A 10,630-nucleotide genomic window follows, 5' to 3' on the forward strand; every position below is an offset into this window, starting at 1 on the left:
CCTTGAACCAACTTGTTTGCTGTGCCTCTGGCTATGCCTGAGCAGAGAGCTAACAGCACATATACATCATGGCTTGTAACTCATAAAGGATTTTTCCTCCAGAAACTTGTCCAATCTCCTTTTAAAGGCATCCAGGCCAGATGCCATCACAACATCCTGTGGCAAGGAGTTCCACAGACCAAACACACGCTGAGTAAAGAAATATTTTTTTTGTCTGTCCTAACTCTCTCAACACTCAATTTTAGTGGATGTCCCCTGGTTCTGCTGTTATGTGAGAGTGTAAAGGGCATCTCTCTATCCACTCGGTCCATCCTCTGCATAATTTTGTATGTCTCAATCATGCTCCCCCTCAGGCATCTCTTTTCTAGGCTGAAGAGACCCAAACGCCATAGCCTTTCTGCCTCCCAATCTTGGGCAGGAGGTTGGTCTAGAGGGTAGAGCCTCCATTTGCCTGAAGATAACATCCACAAGGTCGCCAGTTCGAGGCCACCGGCACCGTGCGACCTTGAAGCAGCTGACAAGCTGAAGCCGAGCTATTCCATCTGCTCTGAGCATGGGAGGATGGAGGCCAGGATGGAGGCCACATCAGAACGAAACATCTGAATTGTTGTGGCTCTTGAAAGATAGAGCCTTCTTTCAATTGTAAAAATCCCTAAGGGGATTTAAATAAGCCTGCCTATGTAAACTGCCTTGAATAAAGTCTTGAATAAAGACCAAGAAAGGCGGTATATAAATACCTATATTATTATTATTATTATTATTATTATTATTATTATTATTTCCCCCTATTTTCTGCTTATTTTTAGACCTTTTAACCGTTCCATAGGCTTCTGCAGTAGCTCAGCATCCTAAAAGCTGTTGAGACATCTGCCTGCAATTGCCTTGTTCTTCTTGAATTCAACACCATCACAGAAGGGTCAACTAGCCTTATGTGGATTCCCTACTTTCATTTCTGATGTTCCCCAAAGGCAAAGAATACTGACCATCTCTCCGACTGAGATCAGCAGGTCCAGACTATGTATTTATTTAAAAGATTTATATCCTGCCTTTTAGATGAAAAATCTCCCAAGGCAGCTTACAATAAGGTTAAAATGCAATAAAATAGTGACAACAATAAAGCACCTCTATCACTCAAAATATCAAGCATAAGACCATAAAATTGCAGCTCGAAGAATACCACTTCAAAGCCTTGTGGAATAAAACAAAACATGGCTCATTTTAAAATTCAGACGCCAGGAGGATTGGCATCAGGGATAGCACAAGGGGTTGGCCAAATTGGGCAATAGTTGAAGGCCCTGCACCCATCAGGCATCCTCCTGAACCATCTTACTGGTGGCACTGGTAGTGCCCAGTGCACCATCAGAGCGCAGACATGGTTTTGCCTCAGGACACCCCCACCAATCTGGATGCATATCTGTGGCACATACTTGGCATTCATGTGGCAGGGAGTTCCAAAGCTGCAGCACTACCACAGCACAAATGATGTCAATTTCAGAGATTAGACATACTACTTCATCACTCCTTGTAGCTGAAATGACACTAGACACTATAGTGCCCTGCCCAACAAGGAGTTGAGGAAACTGTGGCTTTGGCATGCACAGAAAAGTATAGCTGCCTAGATGGTCCACAAGAGAAGGCAACTATTGAGCTTTTGAATCCTCATTAAAGTGCTCTGAACTGATCTTTCTCCATGCCTGGAGCTGGCAAAAGTCACACTTTATTTTGTGAATCGCAATTGGTGCCAACTTCGTAGGTGTCAGTAAAGCATGTATAAGCATTCTTTTTGGCCTTTGCTGTTCCCTTTTTCTTCCCATTCCAGCTACCAATAGGTTGGACATGCCCTCCTAGGGCCCGCTTTGTATCTAAAGAATTACTACTACTACAGTAACTACCACAAAGCACTCTAAATAGACTGCAATCCTTTACCTGCTTTCCTGAGTAAGCCCTATTGAACTCAAATAAAAAACCAGCTTGAGGTTAAAAAACAGTCCAGCCTCAGAGAACTGAAGTAGGAGGGTAAGAATCTAGGAAGGGTCAGTTTCCACCCAGCCAGGGCAATTTAGCATAGTCATTGTCCTTTAGGTCATAGCAATTGACCTTTAGGAGTTGATAAGCGCCCCATCAGGCAAATCCAAGCACCCCATTCAGGGAAATCTCACCTGGGAAGACCAGTCCCTTTTCAATCAGCAAGGAGGGAGGGAGGAGGAGCTAGCTAGGAGTATAAAGCTAGTGCCTGCCACTGCGTGAGCCTCTCTGCAGAAGCGCGCGTGGCCTCTGGGAAACTCAGCGCCTCGGGAACAAAGTGCCAGGTAAGGCACCGCAAGTTTAGTATCTGTGTGAGTTCAGCAGCAGGGCGAGGAAGCCAGGGCCCCAGATACTGCCCTTCTCTTCCCTTGAGAAGAGGGCAGCTAACCAGTGTAGGGTTTTTAAGTAGCCCTAAACAAAAACAAAAAAAAAGCTATGCAGTTAGACAGCCAGCAGCAGGGCAGGGGCTATTCAGTGTTTTGCATCAAGTGTAACATGTATGACTATATGCCTCTGGGGCATAAGTCATGGGTGTGTCCTCGGTGCAAGGAGCTCTAGGGTCTCAGGGAATGTGTCCGCTCCCTTGAAGCCTTGGTGGCCAACCTGGAGAAGCAGAGGCAGGCAGAGAAGGACCGTGGGGAGACTTCCGAGGACGATCAGGCTTCGTCCCAACCTCAGGCGCGCAGCTCCTCAGCTGCCCAGGTGGGAAGTCTTGGGGCTGGAGGACGTCATCCTGGAGAGGAGGGAAAGAATCCCCTAGGGGGGACCCCTTCTCCAGGGGACAGGCCCGTATCCGAAAGCACTCGGGATACTCCTCGGCGGGTGGGGGGTCGGGGGCTTCTTGTAGTAGGGGATTCGATTATTAGAAACATAGAGAGGGGGGTTTGCGACAGATGTGAGGACCACATGGCGACTTGCCTGACTGGTGCAAAGGTTGAGGACATCACTTCTTGTCTAGACAGGCTGGTAGACAGTACTAGGGAGGAGAAAGCGGTTGTGGTGCATATCGGCACCAACGAAGTGGGCAAGTGTAGCCGGGAGGTCCTGGGGGCCAAATTTAGGCTATTAGGTAGGAAGGTGAAAGCCAGGACCTCAAAGGTAGCGTTCTCTGAAGTGCTACCTGTTCCATGCGCAGGGTCAGCTAGGCAGGCGGAGATTAGGGGTCTCAATGTGTGGATGAGAAGGTGGTGTGGGGAAGAGGGGTTTAGATTTGTTAGGCACTGGGGAACATTCTGGGACAAGTGGGGCCTGTACAAGAGGGACGGGCTTCACATGAACCAGAATGGAACCGGACTGCTGGAGCATAACATTACAAAGGTGGCAGAGCAGCTTTTAAACTGATCCCTGGGGGAAAGCCGACAGGAGCCGAGGGGCATCCGGTTCGGGACTCCTCATCCTTATGGGATGAGGATGGGGAGGTTAGAGAACAACAAGGCAAAGAGAGTAGGAGAAGAAATTGGTATGGTAGCATGATGGGATGTGATAGACGGTTTGGCACAGTGAGAGGATGTGGGGACAAAGGAGCAAATAAGCAGTCCATCCTGGGGCATTCCATGTACAAATGCTTTTTTGCGAATGCCCAAAGTCTCCGAGCAAAGACGGGAGAACTGGAATGCCTGGTGACAAGGAAAAACATTGACATAGTGGGCATAACGGAAACCTGGTGGAATGTGGAAAATCAGTGGGATACCGCAATCCCGGGCTATAAAGTCTATAGGAGGGACAGGCAGGGGCATGTTGGAGGTGGGGTGGCCATTTATGTTAAGGAAGGGATAGAATCCAGCAAAGTAGAGATTGAAGGTGGGTTCAACTCCATAGAATCTCTATGGGTTAAATTACCAGTCCTGAGGACTGATGTAATACTGGGGGCGTACTATCATCTTCCAGACCAGAAACCGAAAGGGGACCTTGAAATGAGGAAACAGATCAGGGAGGTGACAAGGAGGGACAGGGTTGTAATCATGCGGGACTTCAATTATCCTCATATTGACTGGGTCAATTTGTGTTCTGGTCACAAAAAGGAGATTGGATTCCTTGACATGCTAAATGACTGTGCCTTAGAGCAGCTAGTCATGGAGGCCACCAGAGGATAGGCGACTCTGGATTTAATATTGTGCGGTACTCAGGAGCTGGTTAGAGATGTCAACGTTACTGAGCCATTGGGGAACAGTGATCATGCTGCGATCCGTTTTGACATGTATGTTGGGGGAAGAATACTGGGCAAATCTCTCACAAAAACCCTTGATTTCTGACAAGCGGACTTCCCTCAAATGAGGAGGCTGGTTAGAAGGAGGTTGAAAAGGAAGGTAAAAAGAGTCCAATCTCTACAGAGAGCATGGAGGCTGCTTAAAACAACAGTAATAGAGGCCCAGCAGAGGTGTATTCCACAAAGGAAGAAGGGCTTGACTAAGTCCAGGAGAGTGCCCACCTGGTTAACCAGCCAAATTGAGAGGCGGTAAATGGCAAGGTAGCTTCCTTCCATAAATGGAAGTCTTGCCCTAATGAGGAGAATAAAAAGGAAGGTGAGGGAGGGAAAGGAGAGATAAAAGGAGACTTAGAGATGGCAGAGAATCTGAATGAGTTCTTTGCATCTGTCTTCACAGCAGAAGACCTTGGGCAGATACCGCTGCCCGAACGGCCCCTCCTAACCAAAGAATTAAGGCAGATAGAGGTTAAAAGAGATGTTTCAGACCTCATTGATAAATTAAAGATCAATAAGTCACTGGGCCCTGATGGCATCCACCCAAGAGTTATTAAGGAATTGAAGAATGAAGTTGCTGATCTCTTGACTAAAATATGCAACTTGTCCCTCAAAATGGCCATGGTGCCAGAGGATAGGAGGATAGCCTATGTCACGCCTATCTTTAAAAAGGGAAAGAGGGGGGACCCGGGAAACTATAGGCTGGTCAGCCTAACATCTATACCGGGTAAGATGGTGGAATGCCTCATCAAAGATAGAATCTCAAAACACATAGATGAACAAGGTTTGCTGAAGGAGAATCAGCATGGCTTCTGTAAGGGTAAGTCTTGTCTCACAAACCTTTTAGAATTCTTTGAAAAGGTCAAAAGGCATGTGGATGCAGGAGAACCCATGGACATTATATATCTGGACTTTCAGAAGGTGTTTGACACGGTCCCGCACCAAAGGCTACTGAAAAAACTCCATAGTCAGGGAATTACAGGGCAGGTCCTCTCCTGGATTGAGACCTGGTTGAAGAGAAGGAAACAGAGAGTGGGTGTCAATGGACAATTTTCACAATGAAGAGAGGTGAAAAGCAGTGTGCCCCAAGGATCTGTCCTGGAACCGGTGCTCTTCAACCTCTTCATAAAGGACCTGGAGACAGGGTTGAGCAGTGAGGTGGCTAAGTTTGCAGACGACACCAAACCTTTCCGAGTGGTTAAGACCAGAAGTGATTGTGAGGAGCTCCAGAAAGATCTCTCCAAACTGACAGAATGGGCAGCAAAATGGCAGATGCATTTCAATGTCAGTAAGTGTAAAGTCATGCACATTGGGGCAAAAAATCAAAACTTCACATATAGGCTAATGGGTTCTCAGCTGTCTGTGACAGATCAGGAGAGAGATCTTGGGGTGGTGGTGAACAAGTCGATGAAAGTGTCGACCCAAAGTGTGGCAGCAGTAAAGAAGGCCAATTCTATGCTTGGGATCATTAGAAAAGGTATTGAGAATAAAACAGCTAATATTATACTGCCGTTGTACAAATCGATGGTAAGGCCACGCCTGGAGTATTGCGTCCAGTTCTGGTCGCCACATCTCAAAAAGGATATAGTGGAAATGGAAAAGGTGCAAAAGAGAGCAACTAAGATGAATGCTGGGCTGGGGCACCTTCCTTATGAGGAAAGGCTACAGTGTTTGGGCCTCTTCAGCCTAGAAAAGAGATTCCTGAGGAGGGACATGATTGAGACATACAAAATTATGCATGGGAAGGATAAAGTGGATAGAGAGATGCTCTTTATACTCTCACACAACACCAGAACCAGGGAACATCCATTAAATTGAGTGTTGAGAGAGTTAGGACAGACAAAAGAAAATATTTCTTTACTCAGCGTGTGGTTGGTCTGTGGAACTCCTTGCCACAGGATGTGGTGACAGCATCTGGCCTGGATGCCTTTAAAAGGGGATTGGACAATTTTCTGGAGGAAAAATCCATTACGGGTTACAAGCCATAATGTGTATGTGCAACCTCCTGATTTTAGAAATGGGCTATGTCAGATGCAAGGGAGAGCACCAGGATGCAGATCTGTTGTTATCAGGTATGCTCCCTGGAGCATTTGGTGGGGCCACTGTGAGATACAGGAAGCTGGACTAGATGGGCCTATGGCCTGATCCAGTGGGGCTGTTCTTATGTTTTTATGTTCTTATGAACACAGTGGACTGACTTCTGAACAGACATGCATAGGATTGTGTTATTATAAATTTAGGCATCTTGTCATCTGGAAACCCATTCTAATGAACATTGGGTTTTCATGCAGAAATGCTGTTAAAAACGTGTTGCATTCACCTATGGGATCTGTGAATGTCAAAAGAGGGACTGCCAGTGACCACATGCTGATCCAGGGCAATAGTGTCTAGTGGTTAGCACGCTCACTCCTCATTTCCTTCTCTTCCCTGTTTGAAGAGGCAACTTACTGGGGGAATGTTATGATAGTTTGCGGGCACAAGCCTAACCAGGTCTACTCAGAAGTAAGTCCTATTTTGTTCAATGGGGCTTACTCTCCTAAGTGTGGTTAGGATTGCAGCCTGACTCTGCTGCTACAATCCTAGGAGATCAGACAAGCCAGAGGAGCTTCCTGGGCAGAACCCCCCCTTCCTAGAACAACACTGAATCTCAAGGATCTCTATCAAAATCACACCTTTTTGTTGCAGCTGCACCAGTGTGGGGGCAGGATAGGACTGGGCTCTAAGTTGCAAACTTGGAGAAACAATTGAGGCTTATTTACACTGGTTTTTCTGAATCAAAGCACATTCCAGCCACATGTAAAAGCAGCCATAAAAGAAGTGAAAGCATTTAAGAAATCTTCTTTATAGTACCGCACTGATGGCATGCATTTAAATTTTCCGCGTGCCATCAAATGTGAATTCCAATTTAAATGTCACAGTGGAAACACACACTCTCATCCCCTTGCAAAATCATTTGTCACCCTCCAGTTCCTCATAATGAATATAAAAAGAAAAACCAAACAAATGAAAATCTGTTTTTAGCACGTAAAATCCAACCTTGAAATCTTTTCCTGCAATTATTTTTATACTTTCCCAGCACAAAAGGAGGCTGGAATAAAGCAGAAACATCACTCTTGTAAAGGTAACAAAAGACAAATACAACATCGCAATTTTTCCTGGTTTGAATGCCAACTGTGATCACAGAAAATTTCTTTTCTTGCTCATCACCTGGCTCCTATCAATAGGTATTTACCTCTTTATTTATTTATTACCACACCTATTGTGATGAACTCAAATGTGTGCTGGAGGGGGAATGACTACCAAATTAAATAGAATGCTTTTACTTATCCTTTCATGCAAACTTTATGAAAAGTAGGCTCGTTTCCTATGGGTTTATTAAAATGGATTCTGCTAAAGTTATTTTTTGCAAAATTACTTCATTTCCCAATATATTATTCTTGGGCAAAGTCTCATTTGGTGTGAGCCAACTCAGGAATACTAACTTATATAGGCAATGTGTTTTACTATCAGAATAATTACAGTAGTAATATAGTTCAGATGTATTGGTGCATCAGTTGATCACCCAACACTTGATAACAGCGGGATGAATGAACTGACATTTGGGGTGACACTGGATAACATGACATCTCTATCTCTTTTGTTAGAACTGTGATAGCTCCTTTACACTAGCAAGCTATCATTGGTGTTGAAGTCAACAAGTGAGATGCATACACACATGAACCACCCCTTAGAGTCATAGATGACAGTGTGAGGCATGTCTGTATAGGAGGTCAAGAGAATGTAAGGAGGAAATAAGCCCCACTGAACTGAATGGGGCAAGCTCCTAATTAAATGTACATGTGAATTGCAGCTGAAGGAAATCTTTGTAATTTGGTGGGTGCCACTGGCAACCTATGTCTCATCAAGGCCTTCAGTTCTCTGAGACATGACCCATAGCCACCCTAAACTAAACCAGTCACAGACCATAGCATATAACTACTACCACAAAAGCAAAGCTGTTGGGGGCCAAAGCAAAGCATACACTATGCAGAAGGTCCATGTTCGGTCTGCTGCATCTTTGAGTAGGAGTGGGAAAGACAATTGGTATGAAATTGAGGAAAGTTGCTACCAGTCACTGTGGACAGTACTGAGTGAGATAGACCAATGGCCTCACTCAGTTTATGGCAGCTTCATATGCTCATATGTATTTGTTTAAAACAGCAGTTCCCAAACTGTGTGTCACGACCTAACGTTTGGTGGGTCAGGAAACTGACAAGCTGATAGCTGACAAGGAAAATGTATTGAGCCCTATGGAAAGTGAAAGTGAGCCACATGTGTGTGTTAACTCATGAGTAGCAACTGTGCCTTGGCTCTTATGGAAGGCCAGAAGATGGGGAACACAAGACTGCCAGAACAGTTCTTTTTCTATGAATGTTGTGGAGTTTAACAGAGGGTGGCTCTCTCCATAGTAAAAAGGATAAAAACGGGCTTGAGCAGCTGGGAAGGTGACATTTTTTTTTTAAAGTTTTGTAAAGCTAGGTGGGTCACGACAGAGTGTTATTTTAAAAAGTGGGCCCCGGCTAAAACATTTGGGAACTAATGATTTAAAACATTCAGCATGTGATCCTAAAGGGTCAAAAGGCAGCACTAGACTGTACATATGTTGCAAAACTGTCTGGCCATTCTGCTTCCAACTTCTGTGCATTACATTGCTGTAATGATAAGTCACTGTCTGCTGAGCTGTCTAATTCAACCGTTTTTTATAACTTTATTTCCCCAGTTGTATACTACTTTCAATTCTTAATGCCTCTTGAAATCTATTGCAGGCATAGAGGACACACCAGCTCCTTTTTGCATCTTTTCCTTTTCCTCTTACGCATGCTTTTCCATGCACAGAGTTTGTCTGCTGCTGACCCAGACCAGTCTCAGCAGAGCGGTGCACATATACAAGGCTATGCATTATACAGTATCATGGGGTCTAGTCTCTCTTTTTTTTTTCTTGTTCAAGTGCTGTCGAAAAGGCTTCCAGTTAGAAGAAAGGGGGGGAAAGGGGGGAAATATTGAGAAGGTTGAGATATTTTAGATGTTTTATGGCATGTTTCGTAACATTCAGAATAATGAGATATTGACAAAACATAGAAGATGTGTCAGGAGCACAAACAACTGTTGGTGCATGTAAGTGACTGAAACAGAGAACAGATTGATTTATCTTCAGAAAAGATTTTTTTTTTTTCAAAGTATGAGTTCCTTGTTTCAGAATGGTATTAATTGTGAACATGCTCACAAAAAGTCCTTTTTACAAACCTTTCAAATGCTGACATTCTAGCACGCCAAAGTAGCAAAATAAGTTTCCATGGCACAAGGAAAAGGGGGACAAACAGGTCTTGCAAAAGTTATACACTGCATTTATGAACACCTCAACATTTCCTGTTGGCTTGGCCTGGATGTGTTCACAAGACCACTTCCCAAATGTCACATGGGTGCAAAGACACTGCTGAAACTGTCAGATATCTATGATATGTACAGGGATGGGGTGGGAAAGGATTGTGACTCAAACTTGATTTTTTTTTTTTTTTTAAAGAGCGGTCAGCACTTGAAACTCATACCAAGAGATATGAAAAGAATTAAAAGTAACCTGGCTAAATTCATAGCACCTGTACTGGAGAGCACCAGAAACACATGGTCAGGGATTCTGGAGCTTGAAACAAGAACCTCATGCTCTGGTGCAGGGATCTATATCCCAGCTATCTAGGCAAGCTGTCCCAGTCCAACAGTTTGAGCTTTGGAGCCCTCTGCAGGCACACACAGACTAAAGGAGGTGTGCCCTTGTATCTGTGGGGGTTCCTTTCTGAAATGGGTAGGCATTCCAGAGCAGGGGGAGGGTGGTCCTGGGGGCAGGCGGGCGGGGAGCAGGAGGTGGGGATGGGACCCATTCCCAAGCAGCACAGAGTGGCTGCAAGCTGCTCCGCTCTCCTCAGGCCACCTCTGGAGGTGGTGCAATTCCGAAGAGACCCATTGGGACTGCAGTGGCTTACCCAGGGTTAAAAGGAAGAGTTTCCCCTTACCTCCAGCTAAGCCACTTCAGGCCCCTATCTTGCACTGGATACAGCTCAGGCCTCCTGGCCCGCCTATTCCAGCACAAGATAGGATTGCAATCTAAGTAGCACAGAGGGTGGGTTTAGTTGAAACTTATGGCCCAATCCTATCCCTCTTCTGTGCTGATGGCACTCCACCAGTGCAGACTTTCAGAGCCATGCCATAAAGCATGTGGCGACAGGGTGTCCGTTAGTAGCATTGGCAGCAAGGTCTTGCTGTCCTACCAGAGTCATCACAGAGAGCAGGGGGCATTGGACCCCATAAGTTCACAATGGGCAGCACAGGAGCAGGGGGAGAGTGGAGAGAGAGTTAACAGGAAAGGGCAGCAAC

This window comes from Tiliqua scincoides, chromosome 4, assembly GCF_035046505.1.
Source record: "Tiliqua scincoides isolate rTilSci1 chromosome 4, rTilSci1.hap2, whole genome shotgun sequence".
Lineage (NCBI taxonomy): Eukaryota > Metazoa > Chordata > Lepidosauria > Squamata > Scincidae > Tiliqua > Tiliqua scincoides.